The sequence below is a fragment of the Hemitrygon akajei genome, chromosome 5 (genome assembly GCF_048418815.1).
Source record: "Hemitrygon akajei chromosome 5, sHemAka1.3, whole genome shotgun sequence".
Taxonomy (NCBI): Eukaryota; Metazoa; Chordata; class Chondrichthyes; order Myliobatiformes; family Dasyatidae; genus Hemitrygon; species Hemitrygon akajei.
Window position 1 is genome coordinate 57914900 of NC_133128.1, and position 26181 is coordinate 57941080.

General features: G+C 39.4%; 1 protein-coding gene across 3 annotated transcripts in view; it reads right to left on the reverse strand.

Moving 5' to 3' along the window:
- Window positions 1-26181, reverse strand: part of LOC140727819 (limbic system-associated membrane protein-like) — an 891146-nt gene that overhangs the window by 550267 nt on the left and 314698 nt on the right. The gene's annotated exons all lie outside the window — the stretch shown is intronic.

Below are 26181 nucleotides of genomic sequence, written 5' to 3' on the forward strand. Positions count from 1 at the left end.
GTTGTATGTGATGCAAAACAATGGAGCTGTTTGTGTATTACAGGAGGAATGGAGACGGGCTAACCCTTATTGACATCAATGGATCTGGGGTTAAGAGGGTAAACAGCTTTAAGTTCCTCTGCATCCACATCACCGAGGACCTCATGCGGTCTGTAGACACCAGCTGTGTGGTGAAAAAGGTACAACAGCGTCTCGTTCACCTCAGACAGTCGAGCAAGTTTGATATGGGCCCCCAAATCCTAAGGAATTTCTACAGCGACACAATTGAGAGCATCCTGACTGGGTGTATCACTGCCTAGCATGGGAACTATACCTCAAGTCAAGTTGTTTTTATTGTCACTTCAACCATAACTGCTGGTACAGTACACAGTAAAAATGAAACAACGTTCCATGGTGCTACATGAAGCAACACAAAATGACACTAGATTACCTGAAACAACACATAACTACACTAAACTATGTGAAACAACACAAAACTACATTAGACTTCAGACCTACACGGGACTACATAAAGTGCACAAAACAGTGCAAGACAGTACAATAACTAATAAACAAGACAATAGGCACAGTAAAAGGCAAATTACAATATAATAATAAATGATGTAAATGCAAATGTAAACAATGTTTTAGCAGGAATTGAGAAAGAAATACCTCCCTTAATCACAAGATTCTACGGAGAGTGGTGCGGACAGCCCAGTGCATCTGCAGTTGTGAGCTTCCCATGATTCAGGACATTTACAAAGACATGTGTGATGAAAAGGGCCCAAAGGATCGTTGGGGACCCGAGTCACCCCAACCACAATCTATTCCAGCTGCTACCATCTGGGAAGCGGTACCGCAGCATAAAAGCCAGGAATAACAGGCTCCGGGACAGCTTCCTCCACCAGGCCATCAGACTGATTAACTCACGCCGATTTGAATGTATTTCCATGTTACACTGACAGTTCTATTTATTATAAATTATTGTAAAATACTATGATTGCATATTGCACATTTGGACGGAGACATAACATAAAGATTTTTACTTCTCATGTATGTGAAGGATGTAAGAAATAAAGTCAATTCAATTCAATCAAACTTCCCAAATCCTTTCCACCAACTATAAGGCACAAACCAGAAGTATGAACAAATATTCTTTAGTTGTTATGGATGAGGGGAACTCAAGAAACAAATCGTTTGATTACCGGTGCATCAACCGTTAATTCACTGCACCTGACATGTGGATCGTCAAGAATGCATGGCATGCAATTCACTATCATTCCTCTTATGGGCACAAGTTGCAAAACCATTCCCCTGCATTTAGCCCATATCCCTGTAAACCTTTCCTATCCATGGTCTGGTCCAAATATCATTTCAACTTGGAATGGGCATAGTGGTTGATATGTTCCAATTGGGCCTGTTTTCTGCCTGTGTGACTCAGTACATTGTAAGTGCCTCTGTTACTTTGCTCTGGTAGTTTTTTCCACATGCATGCTAATATCTATAGGGAAAGCTTGTTTCTCAGGTCACAATCTTTTCCCATCACATCTAGTTAGACTCCATTGCTCTGGAAAAAGATTGTGTTCATTCACCATATCTATGCCTCTCATGCTTCATGTACCTGTAAAAGAAGAGAAGGGGGAGCTCGTGTTCCAGTGAAAACAGCGCCCAGCTTATTGAGTCTGCTTGTAATTTAAATCCTCCAGTCTCGGTGACATCCTCATGAATTGTTCTGCATCCTTTCCAGCTTAATGCCATACTACTAATAGTTGGATGACCAGAGCTGCTCACAATAGTCCAATTTCGAGTTTTGGTTTTGCCCCTTAACTGAAGAGATCCAAGTGTCCATAGTATTAATCTGGATTGGATGAAAATTGTGGCTTCCACCAAAGGTCCCTTCAAGAACAGGCTCTGGTATTGTGAAATAATGAAGCACAGCACACAGCTTCCTTGCTTCAGGGATGCCACAGGGTCCTACTGATCACTGATATGATTGGTGAAGGAAGCAATGAGAATTATATAACATGATCTGAACAATGGGTAGAGGATTATGTATGGTTAACATAAAAGCTCTGTTGTGTAAAAGTAAATCTGGCTCTCTTCATAAAATTGTGTGCTGTCTTATGAGGGAAGACAGAGATGTTGTATTGTCAGAAGAAAAGGAGATCTCATTGAAACAAGATTCTGAGGCTTGAAAGGAGCAATGTTGCAAAAGTTTTTTTTTCTCTGGTGGAGAATCCAAAACAAAGGGACCGTGTTTCAGGACAAGCAGCTACTCTATTAATATTGAGATAAGCAGAATTATTTTTTAATCTCTCCATGGGTTGCACTGCAGATCTTTGGAATTATCAGCCCCAGAGAGACAAGGAAGCTGAGTTATTGATTATGTTCAAGTATGAAATTAACAGATTTTTAAATATTTGTAGAAATCAGGGCTTGTGGGGGTCAGGAGTTGACATCAGCTATTGTCATACAGAAACAGACCAGACTCATGGCTTAGTCTGTCTATTCTCACTCAGTTACAATTACATATTATATCACTCAAGAGTCTGAACTTTAGCCCTATGCCAGAACAACCAAGTATCCTTTTTTTTCCTAAAAATTTCACAGATCAATAGTGAATCTTCCAGTATCAATGAACCCTGTGATCAGAAAATATTGATAATGAAGCTGCTTTCAAGAAATTGAAAAGCAAAGGACATTACTGTGTGCTTGTATTTTGTCAGAAAATTAAGAGAAAAATGCTGCAGCTCCTTTCCTTTTTGGCTCCTGCAGTGCACGCCACAATATAAAAAATTCATGATATTGAATTTGTGTTGATAAAATACAAGGCATCAAGCAGACAACCTACTGCCAAGCCTTTAGCAATGCCCATGACATCTGCAATTAACTAAACTGTGATTTAATTTATACTATTATCTTAAATGTCCCTTTGTTACAATCGTGCCTTGGGACTGAACTGTGATCTTAGCCATCATGCTTTACAAAGGATACCATTATGTCTGCACAATTATGTCCAGTAAATGCATTCTGACTGGCAGATCCATGGCTAAAATAGCTACTTAGCCTTTACTATAATCTTCATTGCACACTTTTGAATAAGGGAATTAATCAGGCCAACTCTACAGTCAGTTTATGCAAAAAAAAAGAAAGACCAAAAAAGTTAATTGATATGATAGGAAGTTAATGTCTTTTAAAATAATATAATTCAATCACATTCAGTGAAGAGAAAACAGCTAAAAGTAGGAGCATTCTGATATTCATTCAGAATGAAAAGTAAATATCCAGAAAAAACTGTTATCACATATCAAGTCACCGGCATATCGATACAGGTATGAACATACATCAATCTCAAATTATCTCAAATTAAGTCCAAGGGATCTCAGTATAGGTCATTCAAGATATTGTGATGTCCTGTTTGATATATTCCTTTACAGGCTTTTGAATTTCATAGTTTAAAAACAAAAATTGAATATGATAGAAAATCACATTTGTTTAAATTTCCAAGCAGAAAAGACTTATATTTTATTTCAACATTATTCCTGGTTTTCAGTACCCTAAATTCTAGAATGATGCCTCTGATAGTCATTAAATCTAGCAATACTACTTTCCATAAATAGTTTAGACGAGTCTAATCCAGAGCATCACAAATGTAGCATTTTTAATCAGTCTTAAATCTGAATAAATCTACCTTCACTGCGCATCTGGAGTCTCAGTACTTTCATCTACATGAACAACAAAACTTTAATAATAAGTGGGTTAAAAGTGAAGCCATGTTCTTTCAGTTTGTTCTATATGTACTTGCAAAATACTGAGGAACCATCATTTTGATGATGATAGTTTAATCATCAAGTTCAAATGACCTTGGATTTCAGGAATGTGATTAACCTTGGGTAAGAGATCCAATGAAATGCTCAAAGCAATGAATTATGGATATCCCCAATCTTCATGGCTTGATTCGAGTAGTGATCTGAAAGCCAACAATGTTGTTTGACTTCTCAGAAAAAGTGGTTATCTGCAGACCTGAAGTTTCTTGCTCTTTGAACAGATATTTTTAATAATGAAATGAATACCTGGCTCAGTTTCTAGAACAGTAAATACAAAATCTCAACCTTAAACCATTTTTGAGTCTTTTCCTTGGATGCTATGCAAAGTGTGATAGGACTGCAGATACAATGGCTACCATTAAGAATCGAATATCTCTGAATATCTGGTAATATTGTTTTATCATTTTTCTCCATCTCAGATGTTGACATGAATAGCTATTCTGCTCTTTATTTTTAGTAGAGTTTTGAAATATGCAAGTAGTAACTGTTTCTCCAGAAGCAAAATTTTAAGTAGCAGCTGGTGTTTTGGCTTCAAGATTAAGGCTGTTTACCACTGGTTGTAAATTGGAGATACTTGGAAAGAGATTAACAGAATATACAGCAAACAATCAGCAGATCAATTTACATTTGTGGGAAAAGAAACAAGTTAACATGTCCAGGTCAGAGATGACTCATCAGAACTGGGAAGTGGAGAAAAGAAACTTGTTAAACTTGTATGGAAAAAAAAAGTGAATTGTACCCATTAGTCACTTCTTTCTTTTTTATGGACCCAGACAGATTTCACTTGCATTTGTTCTACTCTAATACACTGCATTTAGTGTTGAGATTGTCTTCTCTACACTGGAGGAACCAAAGGCAGTTTGAGTAACTGTTTTCAGAGTACCTGCATTCATTCTGCAGAGGAAACACTGAGATTTCTCTTGCCTGCCACTTTAATTCTCCATCCCATTCTCACCCATCAGTCTGTGGTCCCCTGCTTTGCTAGTGACATAAACCTGAAGAAGAAGTCTTCTCTACTCTATATTTCACATTCTCTGTCATTATTTTATCTATGTTCTTAACAAACTTAATTCCTCTCCTTCTCACTTCTGACAAAAGATTTTTGCACCTGAAAAATCGACTGTGTCCTAGTCCCACAAATGCATACAACAGTGCTGAGTATTTCAAACACTTTTGAATTTAATTCTAGACCTCAATAAAAATATTCAACCTTATAGGCATGCAAGGAGCTTCATGTTTCCTGTCAAGATCTGTGAATGGAATTTTCAGTCTATTCCTGTCATTAAATCCATAATACGTCACCAAATACTTTTAACATAATAATTAGTATATGTATTCAAACACAGCAAACTGGTGGAACATATTTGAATGATTAGCCCACATTCTAAAACAATGGCATTACTTTATCTAACATTTCACTATATATAACAGACAGGGGAAATACAAGGGCACTGAGATTGTTTTTCACGTGCTTGTATTTATGCTGCTGTCAATGCCTTATATTAAAGATCTTAGCCTTAAGGTCACTACTTTAACAGATTCATACAATTTATGGGATAAAGCTAAAGGATGAAGATTGAAATTAACAGAAAGAATATTAGGCAGATTCCATAAAAAGATGATTGCTCCAATGAGTTCTCACAATCATTATGATTTTGCACTAGATAGTGCATTTGATTTGAAGCTTAAATTAGATTGTACATCCAAGAAAGAATAGAAAAAGGCAAGCTGAAAATCACAAAGGCTACTTTTGTCAAAAGATGGGTTTATATATTTTTTCCATAAACACCAATGCTAGTTGCTTTATTTTAAGAAAATCAGACAAGAGTTATTATCCAGGATCATAATGTAATTACTTTTTTTTATTGAGAACACGGTGTTCTACATGTATATGTTTGGAGGCTGGTTTGAAAAATACAAGAGCCTGTTATTCTGTGTTTAGCTACATCTTTATCATTTCCAGCCCACATGAAAAAAACTTAATATGGACAGATAGGAATGGTAACTCTGATTTCCTTTTCTCTATGTGTCAATACTTTAGTTGTGGAGCCACAAGAAGATCATTTGCAAGCAACACTTGAAATAAATTTCTTCAACCTGGAGCTAGCCAGCTTAAAAGCTGGTTTATGTTCAATACTTGGAAGAAAAATATTCAGAAAAGTGATTAAATCAAAGAAACGCACTAAATCTGTACATTTTCCCCAGAAAAACAATAAAACCAAGTTGCAACAGCCTTACTATTTCATTATCTGTAATGCATCGGATTTTGACTTGCCGTCTTTGATTTTACTTATGTCATTGCATTGTAGTGAGCCAATTAAAAGTCACACGTTTCTCAAACCAAATGACTTTGGAAGTTCCAGATAAACTGTTAGTATTAAACATTGGTTCTTTTATTGTATCATCAGGATTTATAGATAGAAGGATGTCACAGTTCAAAGGATGCCGGGGTGGCCAGAGATTGCTACTCATTTCACTTAGCTCCACTTACCTAAGTCTCATTAACTGTGTCTTCAAAATTACAAACGGACTTGCTATTACAAATATCCTGAACTTGCATGAGTTACAAATGGGGTTTTATTTAAGAGACTCTGAATCCACAATCAAACCACCATGCTTGATTCCCATATTTCATGCTGATATAGATTGACTCTGAAACCAACAACATTGAATAACAAGTGTAGTGAAGCAAGTCCTCTCTATTATATATGCTTTTAATTATTACTTCAACAAATGAGAGATTTTTGCAGTAATGCACATCATTATATTTTGAACATGAAAAATTGAGAAAAATTCTGACATCTAGAGAATGTTATACATTGTAAAATGCACATTTATGTCAACTCCTCTCTTGGGTGGCTTAAAAATGGCCTCTTCAGACAACATTGTTTTGAAGCATCTAATTGATATAGAAGCAGGGCAATCCTGTTTTCATACTTACATAATGCCATGGTGTCTTCTCCATTCACCTGACAGAACAAATAGTACACAACTGAACAATGACATTTTGAGCACTTGCGCAGTTTCTCAATGATGTATGAACTCCCAGTATTACACTGATAATTAGGTGTTCAGATCTCAATAAATGGAGGCTAAACCTCCAATCTCTCTATTCTAAGTTGGGGCAGGCTAACCAAGCCAATGATGAGAAAACAGTGGATCTCTGCAAAATCCTTAAGTCAACATAATATCAAGAACACTTACCACAAAAGTAGTTTTTTTTTTACCAGGCAGCGCAGCATAGAAAATCAGCAAAAGAAATAGACCCATCAGAGAAATGAGCAGCTTGGAGTGCCTCAATATGTCTTCAATTCATCAGCCATGATGTGTCAAGTTGATCCATAAATATTACCTTATGCACTTTCTCTAAAACTCTCTCAAAAATATGCATGCATGCAGGGATAGTGTGAATGAAGCTTCCACACTAATAACATGGCACATTTAAGATACAAATCAGCACCTTGCTGAATATTTACTGGAAGCTCCTAAATTTCAAGACAAATCTCACAAATGTGCACCAATGAATGCAATCTGAATCACTTTCCATATGAATCAACAATATCCTTTGTGAATAAGATGGCTACCCATGTTTCATGTTTCAACTCAAAAACTTACATATAGCCCAGAAGACCAAAGAAAAAGTTTTGTTTAATGTTACAACTTTTTATGGTCTGTTTGACAATGCTGCATTGCAGTGACATGTCTATTTGGGTATGTCCTCACAAGATAGAGCAAAGTTTTCTTAGTCTGAAGTGAGAATGTTACTGCTGAGTTACAGCTGATATCAGCTGCGTTGCTTAACTATTGTACATAAAATCATTTCAAGTAATTAACCACAGAGTTAATGTTCCATAAATTCTTGCATACACCTTGGAAAAAGAAGGCTGATGTGTTAAAAAAATTAATTTAAACTGGAATAGAGCAATCTTGCACAGATTTGAGTGTTTTTCAGCTTATCAAGAAAGTTGACCCCTGATCTTTGGGTGGGATTTTGGTTTACATCTCCATCGTTTTTTTCGGTCAAAGATTTGTGCAATGTCCAAAATTATTTTCCAGCATTGATTCACTACTATTTGAAGAACCAAGACTCAAATAACATGCTTCATCTACCCTGCAATCTCAAATACAATCTCTTGCTGGGATGGCTTTACCCAAAAAGTTCAAGTTCAGTTATTCTCAGGATCATTCTAGATTGTTCAAATTTCTGTCACAGCTCAGTTTATTTTTTGTTCACTGCTTTATTAGGAAGACCATCCAAGGTATATAGGAGTGAAGACGTCATCAAGGTGCCAGGCATCAGCAGTACAGACCCAGGCACCTGCATGTTGGCTTCTCAAAAGTACAGACTTTCAAAGATTGTGGGCAATATTCTTCATCAATCTGTCCAAATCCCTCTGAGTCATTAACTTTTATTGTCCTCCTTCAACTATAATATTGTGATATCCATTCTTTAAACAATATCACTTAGTTACAGCTACAAGGCAAGACAACTTGATGGCAAGCAACAAGCAGTTTGTGATAGAAAGAGCTAAGTCAGCCAAAAGATCAAGCCTAAGCTCCGCAGGTCTCTCACATCCACTCATGAATGCTGGGTGACAACTCAACAACTAACTGGAGGAGCTGGCTTCACAACCATCCGCATTCTCAATTTGTCTGGCTCATCAGTGCAAACAAGAAAGCTGAAGCACTTACAAGTATCTTCAGCAAAGTGCCTCCCAGTATAATAGTTGCCAACAAGTAACTGGCATCTATCATACACAGAGATTTAGGCCAATTCAATTTTCAACTTGCTCCATATAATATTTAGAAATGGCTCAAGGCACTCGGATATATCAAAGGTTTGGGTCCTGACAAAATTCTGACAACAGTACTCAAGACCTGTGCTCCAAGTCAAGTCAAGTCAAGTCAAGTCATTTTTATTGTCATTTCGACCATAACTGCTGGTACAGTACATAGTAAAAATTAGACTATATTTTTCGGGACCATGGTGTTACATGACACAGTACAAAAACTGGACTGAACTACGTAAAAAACAACACAGAGAAAAAAAAACACACAACAACTACACTAGACTACAGACCTACCCAAGACTGCATAAGTTGCACAAAACAGTTCAGGCATTACAATAAATAATAAACAGGACAATAGGGCAGTAAAGTGTCAGTCCAGGCTCTGGGTATTGAGGAATCTGATAGCCTGGTGGAAGAAACTGTTACATAGTCTGGTTGTGAGAGCCTGAATGCTTCGGTGCCTTTTCCCAGAGGGCAGGAGGGAGAAGAGTTTGTATGAGGGGTGCATGGGTCCTTCATACTGCTGTTTTCTTTGCGGATGCAGCGTGTAGTGTAAGTGTCCGTGATGGCGGGAAGAGAGACCCTGATGATCTTCTCAGCTGACCTCACTCTCCGCTGCAGGGTCTTGCCATCCGAGATGCTGCTGGTCTTTCTTTGCTATGGAGCTGGTGTTGAGGGACCAGGTGAGATTCTCCGCCAGGTGAACACCAAGAAATTTGGTGCTCTTAACGATCTCTACCAAGGAGCCGTCGATGTTCAGCGGGAAGTGGTCGCTCCATGCCCTCCTGAAGTCAACAACCATCTCTTTTGTTTTGTTCACATTCAGAGACAGGTTGTTGGCTCTGCAACAGTCCGTTTGCTGCTGCACCTCCTCTCTGTATGCTGACTCATCGTTCTTGCTGATGAGATTCACCTCGGTCATGTCATCGGAGAACTTGATGATGTGGTTCGAGCTGTGTGTTGCAGCAGAGTCATGGGTCAGCAGAGTGAACAGTAGTGGACTGAGCACACAGCCCTGGGGGGCCCCCATGCTCAGTGTGATGGTGTTGGAGATGCTGCTCCCGATCCGGACTGACTGAGGTCTCCCAGTCAGGAAGTCTAGGATCCAGTTGCCGAGGGAGGTGTTCAGGCCCAGTAGGCTCAGCTTTCCAATCAGTTTCTGAGGGATGATTGTGTTGAATGCTGAACTGAAGTCTATGAACAGCATCTGAACATATGTGTCTTTTTTGTCCAGGTGGGTTAGGGCCAGGTGGAGGGTGATGGCAATGGCGTCATCTGTTGAGTGGTTGGGACAGTACGCAAACTGCAGGGGGTCCAGTGAGGGGGGCAGCAGGGTCTTGATATGCCTCATGATGAGCCTCTCGAAACACTTCATTATGATGGATGTGAGTGCAATGGGATGGTAGTCATTTAGGCAGGACACTGAAGACTTCTTCGGCACGGGGACGATGGTGGCAGCCTTGAAGCACGTTGGAACGGTAGCGCTGCTCAGGGAGATGTTGAACTCGTTGAAATCCAGAACTCACCACAAGGTGTTCTGGTTCTCTCGCAACACTAGTATCTAATACACTGACTCATAAATCCTGTCTCTAAGAATCTTTTCCAATAGTTTGCTCACCACTGCATAAGACTGATCTATATCCCCAGGATTATCCCAATTGCCTTTCTCAAACACGGGAATAACATTTGCAAGCTTCCAATCTTCTAGCGCAACTCCTGTGGCCAGTGATGATGCAAAGATCATTGCCAAAAGGCATCACCATCTCTTCCCTCCCTTCCCATATTAGTTTAGGGTATATCTCATTCAGCTCCAGGGATTTATCTATCCTAATGTTTTTCAAGTTCATCATACCCTCGTTCTTAATATCGACAATTCCAGCATATTAACCTGTTCTACTATGAGCTCACATTCATCAAGGTTCCTCCCACTGGTGGATACTGAAACACCTTATTATTTAAGAACATAGAACATAGAATAGTACAGCACATTACAGGCCCTTTGGCCCATAATGTTGTGCCGACCCTCAAACCCTGCCTCCCATATACGTTTTGAAACGTATAAAATTCTAAAGGGATTGGACAGGCTAGATGCAGGAAGATTGTTTCCGATGTTGGGGAAGTCCAGAACGAGGGGTCACAGTTTAAGGATAAAGGGGAAGCCTTTTAGGACTGAGATGAGGAAAAACTTCTTCACACAGAGAATGAGGAATCTGTGGAATTCTCTGCCACAGGAAACAGTTGAGGCCGGTTCATTGGCTATATTTAAGAGGAAGTTAGATATGGCCCTTGTGGCTAAAGGGATCAGGGGGTATGGAGAGAAAGCAGGTACAGGGTTCTGAGTTGGATGATCAGCCATGATCATACTGAATGGCAGTGCAGGCTCAGATGGCCGAATGGCCTACTCCTGCATCTATTTTCTATGTTTCTATGTTTCTATAACTCCTCACCTTAAATTCCTTCATATACCTGTCTAGTAGTCTCTTAAACTTCACCATTGTATCTGCCTCCACCACTGACTCAGGCAGTGCATTCCACGCACCAACCACTCTCTGAGTAAAAAACCTTCCTCTAATATCCCCCTTGAACTTCCCTCCCCTTACCTTAAAGCCATGTCCTCTTGTACTGAGCAGTGGTGCCCTGGGGAAGAGGCGCTGGCTATCCACTCTATCTACTCCTCTTAATATCTTGTACACCTCTATCATATCTCCTCTCATCCTCGTTCTCTCCAAAGAGTAAAGCCCTAGCTCACTTAATCTCTGATCATAATCCATACTCTCTAAACCAGGCAGCATCCTGGTAAATCTCCTCTGTACCCTTTCCAGTGCTTCCACATCCTTCCTATAGTGAGACGACCAGAACTGGACACAGTACACCAAGTGCGGCCTAACCAGAGTTTTATAGAGCTGCATCATCACCTTGCGACTCTTAAACTCTATCCCTCGATTTATGAAAGCTAGCACCCCATAAGCTTTCTTAACTACCCTATCTACCTGTGAGGCAACTTTCAGGGATCTGTGGACATGTACCCCCAGATCCCTCTGCTCCTCCACACTACCAAGTATCCTGCCATTTACTTTGTACTCTGCCTTGGAGCTTGTCCTTCCAAAGTGTACCACCTCTCACTTCTCCGGGTTGAACTCCATCTGCCACTTCTCAGCCCACTTCTGCATCCTATCAATGTCTCTCTGCAATCTTCGACAATCCTCTACATTATCTACAACACCACCAACCTTTGTGTTGTCTGCAAACTTGCCAACCCACCCTTCTATCCCCACATCCAGGTCGTTAATAAAAATCACAAAAAGTAGAGGTCCCAGAACTGATCCTTGTGGGACACCACTAGTCACAACCCGCCAATCTGAATGTACTCCCTCCACCACAACCCTCTGCCTTCTGCAGGCAAGCCAATTCTGAATCCACCTGGTCAAACTTTCCTGGATCCCATGCCTTCTGACTTTCTGAGTAAGCCTACTGTGTGGAACCTTGTCAAATGCCTTACTAAAATCCATGTAGATCACATCCACTGCACTACCCTCATCTATATGCCTGGTCACCTCCTCAAAGAATTCTATCAACCTTGTTAGACATGATCTGCCCTTCCCAAAGCCATGCTGACTGTCCCTGATCAGACCATGATTCTCTAAATGCCCATAGATCCTATCTCTAAGAATCTTTTCCAACAGCTTTCCCACCACAGATGTAAGGCTCACTGGTCTATAATTACCCGGACTATCCCTACTACCTTTTTTGAACAAGGGGACAACATTCGCCTCCCTCCAATCCTCCAGTACCATTCCCGTGGACAATGAGGAATAGAACCTCTCCTACTTTCTCCGACTCCAGGCATGTTTCCTCTTTTATCATTGATCAGTCCTACCCTTACTCTAATCATCTTCCTGTTCTTCATTGTATGTGTAGCACACCTTGGGATTTTGTTTTAATCCTACACATCTTCTGTTATCATCTTCAACCTCTCCTGTCCATTCTTAAGATCCTTCTAGGCTAGATTGTATCTCTTCAGAACCCTGTCTGATCCTTGCCTCCTTAACCTTCAGTAAGCTTTGTTCTTCCTTGACTAGATGTTCCACATCTCTTGTCAGCCATGGTACCTTGCCCCTACCATTCTTTCCCTTAGTCAATGAGGCAAATTTATCTTGAACTCCATTTATGTGCTCCCTAAACATCATCCACATTTACATTATGCATTTCTCTGAGAACATCTGTTCCCAATTTATGCTCCATAATTCCTGCCTAATTGCAACATTAATTGCCCTCCCCCAAATGATTACTTCCCATGCAATCTTCTCCTATCCCTGACCAAGAGTAGTGTTCACTTTCCTTCAAGTAGTTTTTAAAAAATCAATTTAGTATGCAGATTGCTACTTTTTGCATAGTGGTTTCACCCTTTAGGATATAATTGTTCAGGTTGCTGGTAATCAATCACCTTCTAGAAGCTATAATAAATGATAATGGATGGATAGATCTCCATTGTTTTGAAACAGAGCCCACAGGATATTATGCAATGTTGTTCTGAATCTTCCTAAATTGAGATTCTGATATTTATGGGACTTTTACATTCAAATATAGTGACAATGTATCAAACTTATTTCTAGCTCACTGTATTATTTATCTTAACAAAGCACGATTAGATATGAATTTCTAATAGCACAGAAACCCACAAGGTTGGCAGGATAAATTGATGTAATTGATTTACTTGTTTATTTATAATGTTTTATTTTATTTTTTTTCTCTCTCTGCTAAACTATGTATTGCATTGAACTGCTGTTACTAAGTTAACAAATTTCACGTCACATGCCGGTGATAATAAACCTGATTCTGATAAATATTGATTCAGCCTCCAGTGAGAAACAGCTCTGGCTCAGGGAAGCTTCGAGTCATTAAAACTATTGGCCAAAGATGGACAGTGAAACTTTTAAAGGGAAGGTTTGAGGCATTGTTTGGTAAGAAAGTACATCTGTTTCCATTGGATTACAATAAATTTGTGAAAGATTTTCAAGACACAAGGATGTCATTCCAGACATCTTCACTGATGGATCCTGGCCACTGTAGCCATTAATCAATTGGCAGTTAAGATAACATTCATACCTAGATCAATTTATTGTGATATGATCTGCCATCTAAATTTTAGTTCCTGTTGCAAAGCCTTCCCATTGAAAACAGTTTCTGAGGAAAGGTGATCAATGTGAAATGTTATCTGTTTTTCTGTCCACAGCTACTGTCCAATATTTCTTTTTATTTAAGGAGCCTCCCATGCTTGTTCAAAATTGTTGGCATTGGTGCAATGGTGATATGATAGAAATGCTTGTGAACTCCATGCTCTTGCAATCATGTTGTACATTTATACTATGCATTTCCAGTGCTGGCAGTCTAAGGGAATAGGGGAGTGTGTTGGTAGTGGAGTGGGAGGAAGTTGCTGGGGGTGAAGTGGAAAGTACAGCAATATCTGGTTCCAGACTTTTAGTATCCAGTCATTGGCTTAAATTTCAAACTTCCAGAATAAAAGCGACAGTTTATAATTTATGACAAGATTGCCCAGGGATTGCAGAGTGCTTGGACAATATTTCTGCACCAAGTGATCTAAATTCAAAGAAATTGTTTTCATAATACTAGCTAAATCATCTGTTTAAAAGAGTACATTAATAATATACTCCATCTCTTCCTGAATTCAACTGACAGTGAATAACAAATCACTCTTATTAGCAGAGATTTCTGATGTGAATGGTAGCAGAAAGCAAATGATTGACCAAAATCATATGGAAATGTGCTCCAGTCTAATGATGACTTTTGGCCTCTAAGCTTGCTCTGCTTATCTAGATAGGTGTAACGTATGGAGGCTGGGAATCGTGTATCTTTCCTAATACTGTGACTTTAGAGATGGACTTTCTGATGCATTTAAGGGCTGGCTTGTATGTTTCATATGTAACTCTCAGTTCAGCTAGTGGCTTAATCTAGGGGAAGACAGCCCTCAGCCCAGCAAACTTAAGAAATCTTGTTTGGGTGAATGCTGTGCAATGTGTCCCCTGTTACAAATCAGTACCAAGAAATAACAAATAGTACAAAATATGCGATTAAACGACTGAGGTTTATAATTCTTAATTTGACTATATGATTAGTAAGGAAACAAAAATAAAAGGGGCCCGTTCTCATGAAATAGTCTAATGCGTAATTTTGGAGCTCACGGTTCCTTTCATTTCTTCCCCGTCAACCTCCTCCAAGTGCAGCTGATCCTTGGGCTCTTGCTCCTCCTCCACTCTGTTCAGTGGTCTACCGACTCTCTCCATTCATGTCTTCTCCCATCATCTCTCCCCGGCAAAAGACCACAAAATCTCTGCTCCCAGACCCACAAGAAAGAGCAACATCTCGCTCATTGGCTAGCATACATTCCAAAGCCCCCATTATCTCTAGTTATACCCAAACATTGTTGCTACAGAGAAACTATCACCTTAGCAGTGAAACATTACTTTGTTACCCATATATAGTCAAAACACTCAAAAGAGGCTTCTGTCCATAAGAGACCTAACCTTAGAATGGATATTGACCATTAGTGATGAAATACACAAAATGTCCCTAATTGGTGCAAAAAGCCAAAGATGGTATCAAGGTGGCAAATCCTCCCATGATGAAAATGACTGTTGATTCAAAGAAAAAGTTTACAGAAAATGTCACAAACAAGGTCAAATAGAGAGAATATGCAAGGCAGACAAAAAGCACAACCAAGTGAAAAATCTCAAACACAAAACTAAGCATAAAGTTACCGAATGTAAAACAAAATCAGACAACGTAATGACTGACAAAGGTGAACTGTTATGCCTAGAAATGGATAGTATAAGTGAAGCAGATCACAAAATCTGTCTGGTGTAACACTGAAAATGGAACTGGATACAGGGTTAGTGTTGTCCATAATTTCAAAGGCTGACTACAACAGTTAGTTTTCTAAGATACAATTAGAGAAGACCTCAGTGATGCTAAAGGCTTACAAAAGCAAAAAAAAAGTGTCTCCCAAAGGGAAACTGAAAGTAAATGTGATGTAGGGAGGCCAAACACAACAGATAGAGCTCTATGTATTGAAAAGTGGAGGGCCAGCACTTTCCAGAAGTGAATGGTTGAGAATAATCCAACTAGACTGGCACTCAATCAAGGCACTTGTTGTGACATCAACAGAAAATGACAGCCCAAATGGTAGCATTAACCAGATGCTGACACAGCTGTTTAATGCTAATGAGAAGGTGTTTAAGAAGGGGGATTGGTAAACTCAAAGGCATGAGGGCCAGAATTGATCTGAATGAAACAGCAACACCAAGTTTCCATAAAGTGCATCCAGTGCCTTACTCACTAGGTCCTAAAGTGAATGCTGAACTTCAAAGCTTGGAGGCATCTGGAATTCTCTCTAAGGTTGAATGGAGTGATTGGACCATGTCCATTGTTCCACTGATTGAGAAAGGGAAAGGCTGAAGCTGTACGCATATGTAGGGATTTCAAGGTGAGCGTCAATCCAGTGCTGTATACTGTGCAGTATCCTCTGCCACAAATAGAAGACATTTTTGCATCTTTGGCAGACAGGAACATTGTTTCAAAGATTGACTTCACAAGCCTATCTGCAAATGGAGATTGAGGAGTCAAGGATGAAGTTCCTCACAAGGGACTTTCCCAGTACAATTGTATCATCTTTGGCGTCCCATCAGTTACAGCAATTGGCAAAGAGCAATGGACCAAGTGCTCCAAGATATCCCAGTAACACAATGTGACCTTGATAACATCATCATGACTGGGAAAAAATTATGAAGAGCACCTCCGGAACCTTGACAAAGTCCTTATCAGTTTGGATGAGTATGGTCTGTGTGCAAACAGAGAGAAATGTGAGTTTTTCAGGAATGAAATCTCAAATTGTGGACGTGTCATTGACAAGAATGGCTTACGTCAGTCACAGGAGAAGACTGAATCAATGCCACAGGCACCTAAGCCAGAAAATGGGACGCAACTCAGGTAATATTTAGGCCTTGTAAACTACTATCAGTGGTTTCTCTCAAACATTGCTACAATGCTGTATCCATTGTTAGATAGGGAATGGTCAGAAAGATGTGTAAATGGTCAAGGAAACAAAGAGACTATAACAGCCAGTGAATGGCAACCCATTATGATCCATCTCTTCCCATCAGACTGGCATGTGATGCATCCTCATATGGAATTGGAGCCATTTTGTCACACATTATGAAAGATGGATCTGAACACCTGATTACATGCTCATCAAGTTCACTTACAAGTGCAGAATGCAACTACACACAGATCAACGGAGAGGCCCTTGGTCTAGTATGGGGAATAAAGAGTTCCACCACTACCTCTACGGACATAAGTTTACGCTAGTGACAGATCACCAGCCCCTAGAGTCCATTTTCAATCTCAGGAAGGGAATTCCAGTGATGACTGCTACCCGGTTACAAGGTTGGGCACTATTCCTAGGAACTCACTCTAATGACATTGAGTTCAAGGGTTCCAAACAACACAGCAATTCCGATGGATTGTCATGTCTTCCACTATTGGCAACTGAAGAAGAAAAGTCTTCATACTGTGACCCAGCAGAAGTGGTCCGCACAGCATTGGTGGACCAGTTGCTGGTAACAAATTCTGAAATACAAAGGGAAACAAGGAATGATGTCAAAAGTCTATGAAATCACCATGGATGGATGGCCAGCTCATGGTAATCCTATGTTTCCAGCATTCTCAGTGAGATGAGACCAACTGTCGATATATCAAAGAACGCTGATGTGTGGATCTCGTGTTATGGTTCCCTCTAAACTGCACGTCAGAGTGTTGTAAAATGTGCATGATGGACACCTTAGTAGAGTCAAGGTGAAGAGTCTCGCCAAGAGCTATGTGTGGTGGCCAAAAAATATATAAACAGATTGAAGACTTGGCCAAAAGTTGTTTGGGATGTTAAAAAGTTCAAAATAGACCCTCACACATACCATTACACCCATGGGAGTGGTCATCATAACCATGGCAAAGAGTACATATTGACTTCGCTGGGCCATTCATGGACTTCATGTTTCTGATTGCTGTGGATGCCCATTCAAAGCTCCTGGAGGTTATACCAAAGAAGTCAACCACCTCAGCAAAGACTGTCTCTGCTCTGAGGACTATCTTCTGACTGTTCATGAAGAAAAATGGCATCAGACATTTCAAGTCAGCTCCTCACCACCCAGCAATGAATGGGCTAGCTGAAAGGTCTATCCAAACCTTCAAGAAGTAGATTAAAGCAATTCACATTTCTCTACAGTACAAGGTGGACGATTTCCTTTTTGTGTATTGGAACTCTGTCATGCAAAGTCAAATCAAACACCTGCAATGCTGTTCAGGAGCAGGAATCCGAGATCTTGCATGTACCTCCTAGAACCAGACCTCCAGTGGGAACTACAGAATAAACAGTTCAGCCAGTTGCCAAGTGAAGCAGTTAGCAGCTTTGAGATTGGACAGGATGTCCTAGATCATGATTACCAAGACACCTGGCAGGATAGCTACAAGCACTGAAACAATGATGTGCACAGTGTATGTTGGAGATCAGACATGGAGACATCATGTGGACCAGATTCTGGATGCTAAACATAAGAATACACCTGGGTCCACTGCATCCTACATGATGGACACACTACATTCACTGGACTTCCCTCTCAGTGATGATGTAAACTGACAGCAATGTGACACTGGAAACTGAGAACATTGTCTTTGACAAGATACCTACCAAACTTGATACCACACCACAGGTCCAGGGGCGCTATCCTGAAAGAAACAGAGTGCCACCCAAAAGACTGAACATTTAGAACTACGAAGCTGTCATGGGCTGTTATTGTGAAAGTGTGTTTATTTGGAATATGGGTTTATGAAAGGGAAATTGAATGTTTTGTACATATACAGTTTTATGGTACAATAATCTATGGAGTTATGAAGTGTGATGTATGGATCTATTTATTTAAGGGCAATGACGCCCTCCCGCCTTAGAACTACATATTGATCTGTTGTCTGTGCATGTGATATTGTCTACACACGTGCATTTGTCACTATCACTCACTGCAATGTGAATGCACCAGTTAAAGCCATTTCTCATGTCCACGCTTTTATTTAATCAATATGTTGTTGTGCACAGACATGACAAGAGATACCTGTACCATTTTGGTAATTTGGAAGGATAAGAATAATGATCAACAATTTCCCACTATGCTCTACTCTCTTCTCCACTTGTTAATAAATACCGTGCAATACCAATGTGATAGGCAAATTCATGACCCAAAAGATATGTATATCTTTGGAATAGATATTAAATTGTGAGGTTGGTTTTGGACAGAAGGTACATAATGGGAAAGGAATGTTTTTCATGGACTGAAAACTTTTAATGACTGAACAGCTGGTTAGATTCAAGACATCCTTAAATCATTTATGATAAAAAATAAATCAAGTGTAAAATCTAATTAAATAAATTTAATATAATAAAATTAAAAGAATCAATTTTAGAACAAGTACTTGATTAATTGCCAAAGGCTGACCAATAGTTTAGGTTCAATGATAAATAAATGATTCTGAACAAATGACATTATAATTTTATACAACGATGTGATTGTACAACATACTGGATATGGATCACATCAAAGTGCACAAAGACGCTTAAGTGCAACTGCATTGTAAGATCAAGATGACAGGGCAATTAATGAGCCATAAAATTGCTTTCTTTAGAGTGTAAAATGATCTTGGAGTTGAAGGCGCCTTTAAAGCAGCAATATATTAAACTGACATGCTTTTGAAAAATGTATTTCATGGAGAAAAATAATAATGTTTACATCACCAGTCCTGATAACATTATATTTGTAACCTCTCTGCTTGGCTTAGTACTGAACTGTTCCAATATAATAAAAATATTTGTCATATAAATTCATATTTCATAAACATCTACCATTAAACCAGTCCAAACATCCCTTATGATCAAAAGATTTCTTAAAATATGAATGCCAAGATTAACATATTTTCTACAATACTCACATTAAATATATTTCATATTCATCTGGCAAACTATTTCTATTACCTTGCAATTTATTCCTCAAAGTACAACCAGCCTTTACAACATCATTTGGACAGTACATATTTTGGGTCATTTCTCATCATAGAAGTTTGTAATGGGAAAAGTAAAATTTCCAGTCATGTACTAACTTTAAAAAGATAAACATATTCCTATACAATGACATGATAGAGATAAACCATTTTTAAAAAATCACCCTCAAATTAATGTTTTCAAGTAAATTTATGAACTTCCTTCTGTAATCTGCTATAATTAATCTCATTCTTTTGCTAGAAATGAAAGCCCTTACTTCAATTTGAGAACAGTCGCATATTTTCTCTAAAATATTCAAAATTTTCAAAACCGTTTGCACACATGCATTCTCTGCAACGTGTTACATGAGATGAAGACACACTGAAGTTGAAAGGAAGACTCGGAGTAGGAGTTAATCAGGAGATTGTATCCTAATATGGCAAGTGACACACAATGCTGTCAATTTAACAGTGATTAGAGAAGTTGCCAATTTGAGTGATCTCATTCTGAAGCCCAAACTGGAGTTAAAGGCCTGCAATTTTTTCTCCTGGGCCTAATAGACTCACCCTTATCTTCAATCCAAAGGATGTGATTCATTCCACTCCAGCGAGTTAAACATATAATCGAGGATATCAGTTCAGTTGAAAGCTGAAGGTATGCTGCATTTACATTTTTTGGCATTTTTCAAATTTGACAGTTAATTGAGGCCTTGCCTATAAGACCTCCAAGAGCGTGTCAAAATACCATGACATCATATGAAAATTTCTTCTCAATCTAATCGCCAATACTTGTCCCTCAACCAGCATTATTTAAACATAGAGGCCTGTGTTTTATTGCCAGCATGAGCAGCTTTCAGTTGCCTTGTTTTTTTAAACATCCATAGAGGTCAGCAAACTTTTCAGCCCATATTTTCTAGTATCACCTTGACACTATTCCCTTCTGGAAGCAAATTGCAGTAGCTGCACTAAGTAAATCAATCAACAGGGAAATTGTTTGACCAATCAGATTGAAGAACACACAGGATAGGAATATAAAAAAAATAGGTTTAATTATTATAAAGAATAAAAAATACACAAATGAGATTATAAAAATGTTTTAATTCAAAACACAAAGTGCAAAAAATTAAATTCTTCCTTTGGGGGAAAAATAATCCTCTATTATTTATTTCTATTCAAGAACTAGGATTCCACACTTTTAAAATAGAATTTTCAGAGCAGGAGAATTGTTGGTGGGGGTGGGGTGTTGGTCTCTGGAGTGCGACATTGCCAGTTAGTGGACATATCACACAGGGTTAACATGCATATTATTCTATACTTCATATGGTAAGAGAATAATTCCACCCTTTTGTATATGTTGGAGCTGGTTTGTGTAGCTAAACTAATAGGTTCAGCAGTATGAAATCACTCAGACTAAAACTCACATTACAGCAGTTTATGTCTTAAGAAAGGCGCACAAGTGTTCAAGTTCTTGAATACAGAGCAAAATGTAGGCTGCTGGAGGAATTCGGCGAGTCTCCTTCAGCAGCTTGCTTTTTGCTCCAAATTCCAACTTCTCCAGTCTGTAGCATTTCCATTTTCCTATGCATCTGCATAGTCCCTTCAAGGTATACCCATTTTGAAGTTTTCTTCCTTTCTTTGTTGAGATTTCTGAGAGATCCTCTCTTACTGCTTCCCCTATTGCTTCTACAGCCCTCCTGATCTTTGCCCTCATTCTTACTTAGACTCAATACTACAGCTGTCTTCCTCAGTATTTCCTTTGCTGCCATTTTGTTTTTGCAGTTCCATTTTCAAGTCTCCTATTCGGCCCCCTTTTGGAGTCTCAGGAATGTACACTTCATTTATCAATTCTATCTATTGTTTTCCCTCTATATTCTACTCTCTACACTTTACATCATGCATTGGTACAGTTAGCAAAACTAAATGTCTTGATCAGACATATAAACACGAACTCCAAGAAGACTCGGATCAAACTCACTTTATTCATGAGATACATCACGGGGATTCTGCCTCATGATCAGGGCATCTTGGACGCCAAGTAAGCAGTGGAAAGTTCTTTCTTTTATACAGTACAGAAACAAGATGTTTTTAATTTTAGTCTTAATCACACAAGGAAGAACAAACACAGGAGCAAGTTGGTATATCTGTAGAACAAGATATTTTTAATCATAGAACAGGCAGTTACTAAGTTATATGACTGCATGCTCCTTTTTTTCTGCACAGTGCTGTATCTTGGTTACAAAAGACTGTCTTAAGTTTAGGACATTTGGTTTCAAATGTTCATTAGGCTACAAAGTTCAAATAGAAAAATGCAGGTTAACTACCTTAGCTACCCTTCGACCAGCTAGTCTGGACTGATTTCATGACTGACTACATGCAAAATCTTAGCAACACCAGAAAAACAGGGAAATTTCATATTTTCATAACTTTAAGGGTCATAATGGAAAAGTACTAGGAACTCTGGCACTAAGAGACAAATAATCCTTTATTCTTCCACAGGTTCATTTTGTCACTTTTACCTTTCCACCTGCAGCTCTTGTCTTCAGTTTTCTAAATGTGCTGGGGTCTACTCTTCTTTGTCCTTAACTGAATCCACTTTTTCAATGAGCTTTCACTCTTTCTTAATGCTCCCATTCCTAATGCTACATAGGCATCTTCTCGCTCTGCTCACCTGGTCCCAGGCTCCCATTTTCCGGTCTCTATTCCTATCCCTAGCTCTCCATCAGCACAGGAGCACTGCAGGGATGTGTACTTAGCCCCTGCTCTACTCATTTTACACCTATGACTGTGTGGCTAAGTACAACTCCAACACCATAAACAAGTTTACTGATGACGCCACCATTGTGGGCTATATCAAAGGGGGTGATGAATCAGCATACAGAAGGGAGATTGTAAATTTAGGTGAGTGGTGTAATAACAACAACTTCTCACTCAATGTCAGTAAGACCAAGAAACTGATTGTAGACTTCAGAAGAAGGAAACCAGAGGTCCATGAGCCAGTAATCATCGGAAGATCGGAGGTTGGGGGGGGGGGTGTCATTGACTTTAAATTCCTGAGTGACACTATCTCAGAGGACCTGTCCAGGATCCATCATATAAATATAATTGCAAAGAAAGCACGACAACACCTCTATGTCCTCAGGAGTCTGCGGAGATTCAGCATGTCATCAAATACCTTGGCAAACTTCTATAGATGTGTGGTGGAAAGTTTGTTGACTGACTGTACTATTGTCTGGTATGAGAACACCAATGCCTCTGAGCAGAAAGTCCTACAAAAGGTAGTGGATTTGGCCCAGCACATCACAGGTAAAACCCTCCAAACCATTGAGCATATCTACTAAATGTTGCCATAGAAAAGCAGCATCTATCAAAGATCCTCACCTCCCAGGCCATGCTCTTTTCTCATTGCTGCCATAAGAAGGTAAGAGTATCTAAGGACTCACGCCACCAGGTTCAAGAAAAGTTACTACCCCTCAACCATCAGGCTCTTGAACAAAAGGGGGTAACTACACTCATTTAAGGACTCTTATCTTGTTATTTCATCTGTTACAAATGTGCCACAGCTCTGAGGGGCCGAAGGGTGCGGGGGTAGCCCCCTCCTTTATGAGAATCGCAAGATCACTATTAAGTCAGTTCAGGAGACCCAGGAAATGAGAGAAAGACATGCAGAATCCACAAAGAGTTGGAATGTGTCCTGGCCTCCGAAAGGCGGACCCATTGATACCGGCTATTGTCTCTTGGAGACAGACTTGTGTATTGCATCTTGTCCGATGCATCAAAGCCCCAGGCAATGAACCGAGGAGGAGGTTGGTGGAGGGATTGCATCATCCCAACCTGACTGACACCTGAGACCCTGTGAGTCAGGATAAAAAGAGGGTCTGTGGGAACAGCCCCTCAGACGCACCAGAAGAAACGCTAACGATCCCGTAATAGCAAAAACCAGTGGAAGGCCACGTGTGTCCTTTTCCGTTTGCCCCGGAATCGGTGGGCCCTGTACCACGGCAGAACGGTTTTGAGCTAACAACGGGGAAATCAACTCCCAACGACTCTCGAAGGATTGACATCATAAAAGGAATGGGCAAGTTTTAACCCGTCTTTCTCTCCAACCCAAAAGCTGCAGCTTGAATGAACTGAGTGACTTTTATATTTCCATCGGACAATACATTATCCCCTAGACAACAATAGAGCTATTTCTTATTGATTACTATTAGACCCGCACTTTTAGATTTAGTATTGACGACGTATATTATCTGTATGTTTGCCTTGATATTATTTTGTGTATTTTTATCAATAAATACTGTTAAAAATAGTACCATCAGACTTCAATGGACCTCTCTATCTTTGCTGGTAAGTGACCCAGTTACGGGGTACGTAACACATCCTTGTTATTTATTGCTATTTATTTACAGTATAACTGCATTTGCAGAGTTTTCTGTCCATTTACAGTTTCTATTTACAGATACTGTTCTTTAAATTTGCTAAGGATGCCTGCAGAAAAAGAACATGTGTATGTGGTAACACACATGTATTCTGATAATACTTTGACTTTGACATGAGACATGGACTGCTTCTGGAGGAATTGGTAATCAGGAATGATGGGCATATTTTGGTGCCATCATCAAGGCCATAACTGGAAAAGGACGGGACATCTTAGACAAGAGACCTGACCAGCAGCAAAGGTGTGCAAGGTACATGATGATGTCAGAAGTGACTGATATCTGACTTTGATAGTCAAGTCTTAAATGAACATTTGTGTTTGGATGAAGATATTGTATCTCATCAACTATACTTCGGACTGTTGGATAGTGTATGGACCAATTCAAAGTGAGTGCACCCTTCCTGTAGGTCTAATGGATCAATCAATGAACACTGTTCTCTTTGATCTGAAAACATAATTGTGAGTAGTTCCCTTGTTCCACAACAATCACTTCAAAACGGCAGATTCTGTAAGCTCCACCCAGTGAAACAATCTTTCATGGAGAGTTAGTGGATAATTAGATTAAGATTATGCCTTAGGCTAATGTCTATGGATATCATCTATGATAAGTGTAAACATCCATAATGGTATAGACCAGAGCTACACCGTCTTCTGAGTTTCTTTTTAAAGCTGCATCTACAGCATGTAACAGTGCAATGCAGGAACAGACTCTTCGGCCCATGATGTTGCACCAAACTAATCAAGCTAATGGTCTCTCTACCCTCAAATGGCCAATATCCCTCTATTCTCTCCATATTTATCTGCATACCCAAGTGTCTCTTAAATGACCCCATCAGACGTGCCTCCACCAACACCGCTGTCAATGCATTCTAAGCACCACCACATTCTGTGCAAAGAAAAACTTGGCCCACACACATCTTCAACATTCCACCTGTCGCCTTAAATTCTTCCCAATCTGAAAAAATACCAGCTCCTCCCTTTGTCTATACCTCTCATAATTTCACAACTTTCTTTCAGTCTACACCACTCCAGAGAAAACTGCCCTAGTTTGCTGAACCTCTCCTTGTAGCACATGCCCTGTGATTCAGACAGCATCCACATCCTTCCTATAATGGAACAACCTGAAATGAATGCATATTCCAGACCCGGCTGCAATGTGTATTCCCGAATTTTGAACTTAATGCCTCAATTAATAAAGGCAAGCATGTCATATGCTTTCCTTACAAGCTTCTTTGTTTGCGCTGCCACTTTTGACGAGTATGAATTTAGACCCTAAGATTCCTCTGGACATCCACAGCATTATGGGTCCTGCCAGTAACTGTGTATTTCTTCTGTACATTTGATCTCTCAAAGTGCAAAACCTCATACTTGCCTGAATGAAAATCCATCTACCAGTTCTCCAGTCATATCTCCAAATGATTTATATCCCACTGTATCCTTTACACTATCCACATCACCATCATCTGTGTGTTATCTGCGAATTATCAACCCACCCATCCACATAACAAAGGGCCCAGCATGGATTGCTGCAGAATAGTACTAATCATAGACTCCAGCCAGACTAAGACCCATCTACTACTACCCTCTGTCTACTATGGGGAAGCCAATTTGGACCCTAATGGCCAAAACATTATGGATCCCATGAATCTTAAACTTCTGAATGAGTTAATTATGAGGGGCCTTGTTGAATACATTGCTGAGGACCAGAGTTACCATTAATATTATATACAAATATAGCAAATGCTGAGAACATTACCAGAATAAAATCACAGGCATTTTCTGGTCCTCGACTCATTAATATTCCTGGAAAAACCTAACAACAAATTGTCTTCCAAGAATCCTACATTACAGAAGTGCTGGCACACAAAATATATTTCACTAACTTTTAAAGGTACTATGTCAATGCAGATTCCTTACTTATGCATGTAAAAAAGGGTAAAGGTTAAAACGTAAAGGAAGGACTTTGAAATGCATGATAGAAATGTTGTTGGTTCAGCGTGTAATCTGTAGGAAGTATAACCACTTCAGAGCTAATGTATCAAACGCTGCTGTAGGC